Raw genomic sequence first — 10714 nt, 5'->3', positions numbered from 1 at the left:
GCCTTCGTACAACTTACCACGATTTTTAATTATTTGCTTGTTTACTTTGGGGAGGGAGAGCTGGGAGGACTTCCCTGAGGAGGTGCCAGTCACACAACTGCCCAGCAGAGAAGAGGGGAGCAGGAGGAGAGGAGTTGGGGGGGATGCAGAACACAAGGCCAGGCCTGACGCCACATCAGGATGCAGGAAGGTACTGCCCGCCCCCCAGGTGCCACTCTCAGAGGCCCTCCTCCTCCACCCTGAGAGAACTGGCCAGCTGGAACAGCAGGACAGACCACTTCGGTTGCCAGGTGCCTCACCCAGCAGGGACTGTTCCCTGCTCTTCCCTCGCCCAGCCCCTGGGCACTCGTCTTTATTTCCTGACAGCTGACCTTGTGCCCCTGGATATTCATTTTTAGGAGCCACAGATCCCTTTTGGAAGCAGCCTGGGTGGAAACCATCAAGTACAGCAGGGCCCCCAGTGATGAATAGGCGAGGAAGGCATAGGAGTCTATGTGCATGAAACCTGTTGCTACTGAGTCGATTCTGACTCGTAGCACCCCTAGAGGACAGAGTAGAACTGCCCCCGTAGGGTTACCAAGGAGCGGCTGGTGGATTCAAACTACCGACTTTTTGGTTAGCAGCCGGGCTCCATGTGCATAAGGAACGAGGAGATCCCTAGGAAAGAGCTCATCCCAGCGGGAAAGGGACTCAGGATTGAGAATCACATTCAGTGGCAAAGCCTGTGGTGTTGGGGGCGGGATATTGAGCCCCTCTGAACGCAACTGGTATCCTAGGGAGGGACAGGAGGTAAACAATGCAGTCACTGTTTCACTCAAATTCTACCACGCATCGGGGCCCAAGAAGCCCTGCTACAGGGCCCCTTCAACTGTGCATAACCCAAGGTACAGAGGTGTCTTTGCCCCATTTGGCTTCTCCAAAGAGCCCCCTCCTGAGCTCACCTCTGTAGGGATGCTCCCTGGGAGGAGGCTCACAGTCACTGTCAAAGGCTCTCCCTCTGCTGTTCTCTGCTTCTCTCTTTTCTCCTGTGGAGGAGCCCTGGTGGCACATTGGCTCCACTGCTAACTGAAGGGTTGGTGGTTCGAACCCACCAGCTGCTTCGTGGAAGAAAGATGCGGCAGTCTGCTTCCATAAAGATTTACAGCCTTGCAATCCCCATAGGGCAGTTCTACTCTGTCCTGTAGGGTCGCTATGAGTTGGAATCAACTTGATGGCAGTGGGGCTTTCTCTTCTGGAGTCCCTAGGTGGTGCAAACAGTTAAGAACTTGGCTGCTAACTAAAAGATTGGAGGTTCAAGTCCACCCAGAGGTGCATTAGAAGAAAAGTCTGGCAATCTACTTCCAAAAAATCAGCCACTGAAAACCCTGTGGAGCACAGCTCTACTTTGACACACATGGGGTCACCATGAGGCAGAGTCAACTCGACTGCAGTTGTTGGTTGTTTTTTTCTTTTCCTCCTCTACCTTTCTTCTCTCTTTTCTCCCTTCTTCTCTCTCTTCTACTCTTTTCAACCCTCTTTTTCCACCTCTGTCTCTCCAGCTTTAACCTGTAACTCAGTGTGCCCTAAACCAAATCCAGAATCTTTTCCCAAACCACTCCCTCTCCCCCAGTCTCCTGTCTCCTGATCAGTGGGTCTCACTTTTCCATCATCAGCCTGGGTACCCTGTGGTGGGCATAATTGTCCTTCCTTCGCTGTCCCTCAGCCCCTCCTTAGATCCCCTTTGTTTCTCCACCCAGGCTCACCCCATCCCTGTCACCTTCACCCACAGCCCCCACCCTAGTCTGGGGCCTCAGACAGGTGCTCAGCACCATCACCAGCTTGCTCTACCAGCCCTAGCTCTCCCCACCAAGCACCTCAGCAAGTTGTCAGTTTAGAGGTTTTGTTTATTTTAAGGCAGCTGTTGTGGCTTTTCCTTCCTGATTAAATTGCTGGAGTCCCAACCCAGAACATTCTCTGCCAAGGCTGAAGAGAAAGAACACACACAGCCCTTTTCCCCATGCCTGAGCTCGGGGCCCCTGGCAGCTCCGCCGTCAGGGCAATACTTTACACTCGTTTCCTCCTGATCAAACTCCTAGATTAAACTTCCTTCTTCCTGGTGAGGTTGTTTAACAAGGCAGGGAAACTTTATGACAAGCATCTTTGGAGGAGCACAGAACCGGGTAAGGTTGGGAGACACCCTCAGCGTCCCTGCCTCTGGGCCTGTGCGTACTGCTTCTAGAAGAGGCCCCGACCACTCCGGACCTAGGAGCTGGGCTCTCTCAGCAGCTGGTGTGGGGTGGAGGATTGGTTGGGTCGGGGATCCAAGACACCAGCTGGGCCACCTCACCTTCTCCACCAAGACAAAGAAGAGGGAGCCTTGAGCCCTCAGGTATGTTTCCACCAGAATGGAAAGGGCTATACTTGTGGGCCCAGGTTACTGAGAGAAAGGAAAGGAAAGTGGAGGTGGGATGGATTGAAATAAGCAACCAAAGAGTCTGGACAGAAGGAAGAAGGAAACCACACAATCAAGAGGTTTCTGAGATCACAGTGCGGAAGACAGATTTCATCTGAGGGGCCAAGTCTGATCAATTGATTTAAAAAAACCTGTTGCTGTTGAGTCAATTCTGACTCATAGCAACCCTATAAGACAGAGTAGAGCTACCCCATAACATTTCCAAGGAACGGCTGGTAGATTAAAACTGCCAAGCTTTTGGTTAGCAGCTGAGCTCTTAACCACTATGCCACCAGACTCTAATCAATTGATACTGGACAATAATGACAGGGATTCTGAAGCTGGGTTCAGTCTCAGTGCAAAGGCATGCCTTGATTGATTAGTTATGTCTGCCATGGGCACAAAAAGGAGGTGTGGGCGCAAAGCCAGGAATTGACCAACCCACTCCTGCGAGCTTTTTTTCTTGACCACAGAGGCCCCTTGACATTCATTCATTCACTCGTGTATTCATTCATTCACTTGTGTATTCATTCAACAAGCACATTCTGAGCAACAACTATGAACCATACAAAGATTTTAAGAATGAATGAAGAAGGGTAGACTGTTGTTCTTTGGTCTTTAATTTCATTTTTGTCTGAAAATAATGATTTGAAAAATCTCAACTTCCTCATCTGTAAAACAGGGGTGATAGCCTGGGTGTCCCCTGTGAATCCCTGTAGTTCTCACTGTCTAAGAATCTATGATAATAGTTGCTAAAACACAGAAGATAACCCCTACTAAGTGTCAGACTCTGTGCCAAGTGCTGTATGTATATATGTGTGTGTGTGTGTATATATATATATACATATATATATTTTCCCCCGTTGCTGTCAAGCCCATTCCAACTAGTGGCGACTCTATAGGACGGAGCAGAACTGCCCCATAGGGCTTCCAAGGAGCAGCTGGTAGATTCAAACTGCTGACCTTTTGATTAGCAGCCACAGCTCTTAACCACTGTGCCGCCAGGGCTCCATATATGTATATTTATATATTAACATATTTAAGTGTTATATCACCTCAACAAGGAAGGTACTATTATTATTACCACTTTGGGAAAGGGGCCTCAGCAGCGAAGTTTGGGCCCCCCACCACCATGCTAAGCCCATGGCTGGACTTGGCAGACTTTTTGTACGGAAGTGTCCTTCCAGGTGATTCATTTGCTGAGTGTTAATCCAGCCCTTCCTGAATGTCAGGTAAACAGGGATACAATGATTAACAAGGCAGAGTAATACATACAGCTCTTGCCAGAAAGTAAACAACTTGCCCAGTAATCATTTTTTTAAAAAAACACTTCCGACAGGTGACGTGAAAAAGATAGCCTGAGAGTTAGGGCAGACTTCTTCAAGATTGAATTTGCCGCGGAATGCTGAGGGTGGGGGATAAGTAAGCGTTTGACCCGCTGAAGAATCCAGGAGAAGGCAAAGCAGGAAGGGAGGGTAGGAAGGAGGGAGGAAGGGGGATTTTGGGCGGAAAGAAGGAAGCGTTTGACCCATTGAAAAATCTAGAAGATGAAGTGGGAGAGGGAAGGAGGAAGGGGGATGGGTTCTCGCAGGGAGAAGGAAGGGCCCAGTGGTGGGAGGCCAAGTCAGAGAAGTGGTTACACCCAGGCCAAGCACAGCCGTGGAGGGGAGTCTGGCTTTGCCCAGTGTTTGCCCCAGTCTGTCTGTCTGCCTTAGCTCATCTAGAGGTTTAGGGGTTTCTGTCTTCTGGTCATTGTTTACAAGTTTACACGCCTCTTTCTGAGCTAAAGGGCCCCTGGATAGTGCAAATAATAATGCATTCAGCTATTCATCAGAAGGTTGGAGGTTCAAGTCCACCAAAGGTGACTTGGAAGAAAGACCTGGCAATCTACTTCTGGAAAATCAACCATTGGAAACCCTGTGGAGCATGGCGCTCTGACACACATGAGGCCTGCATGAGTCAGAGTCGGCTCCGTGGCAACTGGTGCCAGTTCTGGGCTGAACCCCGTGTTTACGCACAGGCTCCACTCCTCACTCTGCAGCTCCCCTTCCACAGGAGGCCGTAGAGATGAGGGGCCTCGCTTCCTCACGGGCACTTCCCTGGAGCTGGGGGTGCGCCAAGCCATGGCTTCCCTCCGTGTCCTTGGCACAGGTAGCTGCCTCCATGTAGAGATGAGGGGCCTCGCTTCCTCACGGGCACTTCCCTGGAGCTGGGGGTGCGCCAAGCCACGGCTTCCCTCCATGTCCTTGGCACAGGTAGCTGCCTCCGTGGGAGAGGCTAGCCTGTCTGATATTGGCAGACCTGGCACAGCTGCAGGTGGGCAGTGGCCAGCCTGAGCCCCGTGGGGACTCCAGAGAGGGGCAGATACTCGTTGTGGTTGGTAATGATCCCTTGCTTTGGGAGGCTCTGAGAAGCAGGAGCTGGGACTCCAAGGTCTGCCCCTTGGGGCGTGGCCGGAGGAGACAACTATGTAGAAGTCAGGGACACTGCACGTTTGGAATTCTAGCTGTGTGACCTTGGGCAAGTGGTCTCATCAGTCTGAGCCTCTTTCCTCATCTCTTGGGGTCCGACTGATGTGAATTTTGAAAAAGACAATGTGTATAAAGCACCTACCGTGATTCCTGGCACCTAGTAGGTGCAGAATACAGGCTGGCACAGTTGTCAAAGCTGAGCACCTAGTAGGTGCCACCAGCACTCTGCATGGTGGAGGGCATTTAGAAATGGTGAGAGGCACTCTCAGCAAGCTCACAGTCTGAGAGGAAGTGGTCGTCGTCCTGGAAGAGAGATGTGTGCAAACCCTGTGCAATCAATACAAACAACAGTCAGAACAACAGATGATGCAGATGGAGCCAACTATGTTGACCACGATGTTAAGTACTTTACATGGATTATCTCGTTTAAACAGAATAACTTGGTGTGGTAGGTCTTGTCATTAGCTGCCATTAAGTCAGACCCCAACTCATGGTGACCCCATGTACAATGGAGCAAGACAACGCTGCCCAGTCCAGTACCATCTCCACGATTAGTTGTGAATTGGACCATTGTGATCCATGGAGTTTTCACTGGCTGATTTTCAGAAGTAGATCTCCAGGCCTTTCTTCCTAGTCCATCTTAGTTTGGAAGCTCTGCTGAAACATGTCCAGCATCATAGCAACACGGAAGCCTCTGCTAACAGAGGGGTGAAAGTGCATTGGCCGGGAATTGAACCCAGATCTCCCATATGGAAGGTGAGAATTCTACCACTGAACCACCATGGTGTCTTATCATCCCTGATTTCCAGTTGAAGAACTGAAGCCTGAGGAGGTGGAGTACCTTGCCCAAGGGCACAGAGTATGAATGGTAGAGAGAGGATTTGCGCCCAGGCAGTCCAGCTCCAGAGCCCATGCTCTCAATCCCTAACATCCGTACATTGAGAGACAGCGACTAATGCTGCACAAGCTACAGCAGGAAGACCTCACAAAGGAGGCCACACCCCACAAAATGTAGATTCCCCTGGAGTGAAGAGGTGAAGGCAGCCCTGGGGGGACGGAACCGCAGGAGCAGAGGCTAGAGGTGGGAGCTGGGAGCCAACCAACGGGGCGAGAGAGAAGCTATAATGGCAAGGACGTGGATCTTTCTACAGATATGATTGGTTCTGTGTTGGAGGAATACTCCCCTGGTGAAAATCTCAGGGGTGATAGGGTAGGGAAGCCATCAGGGGGCTATTGCCAAAAAAAAAAAAAATTTTTTTTTTTTTTTTTATTGCCAAAGACAGAGAAAAAGCCAGGAGTTGGCCTGATGTTTTAGGCCTCTCGCCACTACCACCAAGTGCTGAGGTGGCAAATTTAAGGATGGGGTGGGAATTTAATTTGAGCCTTTCTCTCAGATGCAACTGTGGTCTGAGAGGGAAAATCTTCGTGTAGGTCTCTTCTGGCTGCAAGCAACAGAAGCCAACTCAAACCAGCCCAACAAATAAAGGACTTGTATTGACTCACATAGCTGAAAAATCCAGAGATAAACTGACTTCAGGCAAGGCTGGATCTAGAGGGTCAAATGGCATCCCCAGGACTCTTTGTCGGTGGGAACCTTTCATCTATGTTGACTTCCTTCTCAGGCAGGCTCTCCTCATGAGGTACCAAAGATACCCATCAGCATCTCCAGTTTTATGTCACCTCAATCCAGCAATTCCAGCAGAAGGCAGCTCCTTTTTCCTGGAAAGTTCATCCAGAGCCCTGGGAGGGCACTGATTTCCTCAGTAAGGGTTGCCTGCCATCTCTGATCCCACCTCTGTGACCAAGTGATAGCACACACTCATTGGCTAGGCCTGGGCCATGTGGCCGGCCCTGGAGGCAGAGAGTGGGGTCAGCCCCACCCAATTGCATGTAGCAGAATGGGGATGTTCCCAAAGGAAAAGGGTGGTCACCAAAAGAAGAAGAAATTGATGAGGGCAGATGGCTAAAGCAACAGATGTCCTCCAAGCTTTGACTTTTTTTTAATTCATTTATTCGCAGTTACTAAAGCAAATCAGATGGAAATGCTGCATAGATCATCCTACCTGTGTGGCCTTGGACAAGGCACTTAGCCTCTCTAGGCCTTGGTTTCTCATCTGTGAAAGGCAGTCGATAAAAGAATCTGTCTCACAAGACTGTTACTGTTAGGAAGATTAAATGAAAGGACACAGTGCTGAAACTCGTAGAATAATAATACTTGTTGGGTATCATTATGGTGATTATTATTAAGATTACTTCTCCTTTGCTGAGATCTCTGGACTCCACTCATCCATATGTAAGGCTTATTTCTCAATGCCTTCCCAAGACTCCGCTGACTTCATTGTGAGGCCGCCATCTTGGTTGCTCAAAGTGGCCAAGACCAGGCTGTCTCTGGTGGAAAGGAATAGAATGACCCACTGAGTCTGAGGGACATTGCTTCAAGCTTGACCTGCTGAAGTGATTCAGACAGGCCAGCAACAGGCCTGCCATGGCTCAGGGGATGAACCTTGCCCTGCTTTCCAATTAGTCCCCTCTCATGAGGCACAGCCAAGCTCTCAGCAAAGAGAAATTCTGGTAGCTCTTCTTGGGCTAATGTACCCAAAGATGCCCAGCAACCTGAGATTATCCCACCCCCTCAGACGCTGGAGGGGAGGGGAACAGACTGCATGTCTGCCCAGATGACCTTCTCCTTTCTCCGGCTGCTCTGTCGGGGCAGGCTTTGGAGGGCCCCATTCCCCCTTGCGAATACGTCCACTTCCCTTGTCCTAGTAGGATTTCTGCTTCCCTAGAAGGGAAGATGGAGGGCACAGGGACATCCCCAAGAGAGAGGGCATGGGGTGGCGAGTGGGGGAGGGTAGTGCTTGATTAATGATAACTCTCACTCACCAAGCACTTCCTCAATCCCAGGCACTGCGCTTTGCGTGCATCCTGGCATTTCATCTTCACTCACTTAGGGATTGTGGTGGACGTGTGCAGGCAGGGAAACTGAGGCCGAGAGAGAGCTCTGTCCACAGTGCCATGGCAAAACCCGCTCCTAAGCCCCCATGATACAGCCCCTCAGTTCCCGGCCAGATGAGGCCTCTGCAAACCTAAAGGTGTGACGATAACTAGAGCTGCTATCTACTGGGGCCCCTGGGTGCCTGGCACTGATTGAGGCACCTTCGGGTGCTGACCCAGTCAGGTGAACCGAAAGGGAAGTCCTCTTTGCAGCTGACCTCTGCAAAGCAAGCAGGGGCTCATGGATCTCCCCATGAGGAGGGGGCCGGCTGGGGGAGGGTTGAACCTGAGAAACTCCCTCTTATCACGTAGAAGCCTTCCTGCGCCATCGCCTTGGCTGAGCCCAACCCCGGCAGGCTGGAGGGAATACCCAGGGCCCGAGTCCACATAAAGGAAAAGGGGGTCAGCCAACTACAGCCCCTCAGGCCAAATCCAGCCCTTCACCTGTTTTTGTAGATAAAGCTTATTGGAACACAGCCACATTCATTCATTTCTGTATTGTTTACAGCTGTTTCCTGTCACAAGAGCAGAGCTGCGTAGTCGTGACCGAGAACATATAGCCAACAAAGCCTAAAATATTTACTTCCTGGTCCTTCATAGAAACATTTGCTGAGGACCCCTCATCTAGAGTACAGTGAAGTGGCTACAAAAGTGGGCTCCTGAGACAGGCTGCTTGGTTCATAGTCTCCCTCTGACTCTTCTTACCAGCTCTGTGATCTATATGTCTCAGTTTCCCCAATGAGTTGTTGCAGAGTTAAATTAGTTAAAATAAGGAATACTCACAGATCAGGGCCTGACACACGATAACTGCTATACGTTTGGTGTCTTATTCTGGGGAACACCCAAGAAACTTGGGAAGTAAAAACCCTCAGAGTCCTGTGTCTTCCTGTATCTTTTTACGTTGCCTTCTGTGCCGCTCTGCCTGGCCCACTAATTTCCCACTGGCCAGAGCTGAAGAAAACCATTAAAGCCAATAAATAAAATTAAAATGGCATAATGGAAATAATGGGCTTATTTCCTTCTGAAATAAATGTCACTGGAACAAATTGTTCCAGCCACCAGCCTTACTGTTTATGGATTTATTCACTGTTTATCTTCCTCTGTATTGGTAACATGATCGATAATTGTCTATAAATACCCGGAGTTTACAAGGGGACCATTTAGAAAATGAAAGGCAGCCTCTGGTTGCTTTGATTACCTCACGTGGGCCTGGGCCACAAGCATTGGTGCTCAGGGGATGACGGGAAACTCAGGACATGGGGCAGCAGGTCTGGGCAGGGTCACACCCACACCAGCATCCAGGTGGGACTCTTGGAGCACCCCGACTCAAGGGTGTGTGCCTGCGTGTGTCTGCGTCTGTGTCTGCTGGTGCAAGGGATCAGGTGTGCAGTATACACGGGTGTGTGTGTCAATACATCTGCCCCTTTCTGTGTCTGGGTGTCTCTGTTTCTTTTTATTTTGTTGATGTCTGTCCACCTCAGTCTTGTCTCTTTCTTCCTGAGTCTGTGTCCCTTGGACTCTCGTTACTGGTGTGTGGAGTTTCTATCGCACATGCACACGCAGACACACACACATGCAGACACACACAGACAGACACACATGCACACACAGAGACACACAGACACACACATGCACACATGCAGACACACACAGACACGCAGACACACACAGAGAGCACACACATAGACACACATGCATACACGCAGACACATAGAGACACACACATGCACACATACAGACACACACATGCACACATACAGACACACACACATACAGATACACACACATACAGACACACACACGCACACGTGCAGACACACAGACACACAGACCCACGCAGACACGCACAGAGAGACATACACACATGCACACACACAGACACAAACACACGCAGAATTCGTCACTTGAAATGAGCACCTGCCCGTGTCCTGTGGCAGGCAGAGAGGAGTGGGGCAGAAAGAAGCCACAGAAGAATGGATAGTGCCCTGCTTTTGGTGACGACATCCAGTTTGGAGAATTTCTGGGGATGACAAGGAAAATGATCCAAGCCTGAATTTCTAGAAGGGGCTAGTTAGATATTAAAGTCAGGCATTGTCCTCTGAGTAGAGTTCAACTTTGGAGAAAGACATTGGGAGGCGGGGGCGAAGAGAAGATGCCATTTAGATGGAGGGGGCAGCTCCTGGATTTTTCCTTCCTTATCTCCTTTCAAAAACAGACAGCCACTCACTTCCTTCAGACACCCTTCCCAGCACACCTACTATGTGCCAGGTTTAGTGCTAGCACCAGGGACAGAGGGATGAAGCTGGCCTTCAAGAGCCACCAGAAGTCTGGAGGTTCAAGTCTACCCAGAAGTGCCTTGGAAAAAAGCCCTTTAGATGGAGGAAGCAGCTTCTGTTAGGGGGCACGGCTGCACAAACACTCCTATTTGCCAGCCCTGCCCCAAACACAAGGAGCCCTAGTGGTGCAGTGGTTAAGCACTTGGCTGCAAACCAAAAGGTCAGCAGTTCAAACCCCCCAGTTGCTTCCTTAAAGATTGCTAAGTCAGAATTGACTCAGTGGCGGTGAGTCTGGTTTTTTGGTTTGGTCCTAAATGCTTGTGTGTTCAAATGAAGGAGATCTTGAAGACTCCTCAGTACCATTGAATCATCTTCCCCAAGGCCAGGACACTCTCCTGGTGTGGAACTGCCCTTTGAGTTGCAATTAGAATTTTCTCAAGGGCCAGGCACACAGAACCCCCGCACCGATTCCTCTGCCCTGTGGGGATGTGGCCAGCACGGTGCCCAGCAGTCTCATCCCTTCTTCCTTCCTCCCTGGTATC

General features: G+C 50.2%; 1 protein-coding gene across 2 annotated transcripts in view; it reads left to right on the top strand.

The window, feature by feature from the left end:
* Positions 1–2065: 2065 nt before the first annotated feature.
* The window catches only part of FAM3D (FAM3 metabolism regulating signaling molecule D), a 43611-nt gene continuing 34962 nt past the window's right edge, over positions 2066–10714 (top strand). Inside the window, exon 1 of one of the 2 annotated variants that reach the window (XM_049863162.1) lies at positions 2066–2159. The gene's annotated coding sequence lies outside the window, so the exon portion shown is untranslated. Of the gene's footprint in view, positions 2369–10714 lie in introns of both variants that reach the window. The other variant, XM_049863161.1, reaches the window with a different exon arrangement.

The sequence above is a fragment of the Elephas maximus genome, chromosome 20 (genome assembly GCF_024166365.1).
Source record: "Elephas maximus indicus isolate mEleMax1 chromosome 20, mEleMax1 primary haplotype, whole genome shotgun sequence".
NCBI classification, from domain to species: Eukaryota; Metazoa; Chordata; class Mammalia; order Proboscidea; family Elephantidae; genus Elephas; species Elephas maximus.
The sequence above is the reverse complement of the archived record's forward strand: the minus strand, read 5'-3'. Positions and strand labels throughout refer to the sequence as shown.